Source organism: Rhinopithecus roxellana, chromosome 16, assembly GCF_007565055.1.
Source record: "Rhinopithecus roxellana isolate Shanxi Qingling chromosome 16, ASM756505v1, whole genome shotgun sequence".
Classification (NCBI taxonomy): Eukaryota; Metazoa; Chordata; class Mammalia; order Primates; family Cercopithecidae; genus Rhinopithecus; species Rhinopithecus roxellana.
The window spans coordinates 109,938,809-109,940,752 of NC_044564.1; the positions used below are offsets into that span (position 1 = coordinate 109,938,809).

A 1,944-nucleotide genomic window follows, 5' to 3' on the forward strand; every position below is an offset into this window, starting at 1 on the left:
GAAATAGTTATAAAATATAGACAAAGTAGCTATAAAAGATATAGGTATAAAATATAGACATAATAAATATAATAGATATAGTTATAAAATATAGACATAATAGATATAATAGATATATGTATATGATATAGACATAATCGATATAATAGATATAGGTATAAAATATACACATAATAGATATAATAGATGTAGGCATAAAATTTAGACATAATAGATATTATAGATATAGGAATAAAATATAGACATAATTGAAATTGGTATAAAATATAGACAAAATTGATATAAAAGATATAGGTATAAAATATAGACATAATAGATATAATAGATATCGATATAAAATATAGACATAATAGATATAATAGGTATAGGTATGAAATATAGACATAATAGATATAATAGATATGTGTATAAGATATAGACATAAGCTTCTTATCCGAGAAAACACCAAATGGCGGATGACGCCGGTGCAGCGGGGTGGTCCGGAGGCCCTGGTGGCCCTGTTATGGGGATCCGCGGTGTCTTCCGCGGAGGTTTCGGCAGTGGCATCCGGGGCCGGGGTCGCGGCCGTGGACGAGGTCGGGGCCGAGGCCGCGGAGCTCGCGGAGGCAAGGCCGAGGATGAGGAGTGGATGCCCGTCATCAAGCTGGGACGCTTGGTCAAGGACATGAAGATCAAGTCCCTGGAGGAGATCTACCTCTTCTCTCTGCCCATTAAGGAATCTGAGATCATTGACTTTTTCTTGGGGGCCTCTCTCAAAGATGAGGTTTTGAAGATTATGCCGGTGCAGAAGCAGACCCGTGCTGGTCAGCGCACCAGGTTCAAGGCGTTTGTTGCTATCGGGGACTACAATGGCCACGTCGGCCTGGGTGTTAAGTGCTCCAAGGAGGTGGCCACCGCCATCCGTGGGGCCATCATCCTGGCCAAACTCTCCATTGTCCCGGTGCGCAGAGGCTACTGGGGGAACAAGATCGGCAAGCCCCACACCGTCCCTTGCAAGGTGACAGGCCGCTGTGGCTCTGTGCTGGTGCGCCTCATCCCTGCACCCAGGGGTACTGGCATCGTCTCACCGCCTGTGCCCAAGAAGCTGCTCATGATGGCTGGTATTGATGACTGCTACACCTCAGCCCGGGGCTGCACTGCCACCCTGGGCAACTTCGCCAAGGCCACCTTTGATGCCATCTCTAAGACCTACAGCTACCTGACCCCTGACCTGTGGAAGGAGACTGTGTTTACCAAGTCTACCTATCAGGAATTCACTGACCACCTTGTCAAGACCCACACCAGAGTCTCCGTGCAGCGGACCCAGGCTCCAGCTGTGGCTACAACATAGGCTTTTTATACAAGAAAAATAAAGTGAATTAAGCCTGTTTAAAAAAAAAAAAGATATAGACATAATAGATACAACAGATATAGGTATAAAATATAAACAGATACAACAGATATAGATATAAAATAAAGACATAATAGATATAGGTATAAAATATAGACATATTAGATATAATAATTATAGGAATAAAATATAGACATAATAGATATAATAGATATAGGTATAAAATATAGACATAATAGATATAGATATACAATATAGACAAAATAGATTTAATAGATACAGGTAAAAAATATAGACATAATGGATATAATAGATATAGGTATGAAATATAGACATAATAGATATCGGTATAAAATATAGACATAATAGATTTAATAGATATAGGTATAAAATATAGACATAATAGATATAATAGATATAGGTATAAAATATAGACATAATAGATATCGGCATAAAATATGGACATAATAGACTTAATAGATATAGTCATAAAACATAGACATAATGGATATAATAGATATAGGTATAAAATATAGACATAATAGATATAATATACGTATAAAATATAGACATAATAGATATAGGTATTAAATACAGACATAATAGAAATAAGT

General features: G+C 37.8%; 1 pseudogene; it reads left to right on the forward strand.

Annotated features, from left to right (window-relative positions):
* The first annotated feature begins 448 nt into the window (after window positions 1-448).
* LOC115893990 lies at window positions 449-1,330 on the forward strand (annotated as a pseudogene).
* Window positions 1,331-1,944: the final 614 nt, after the last annotated feature.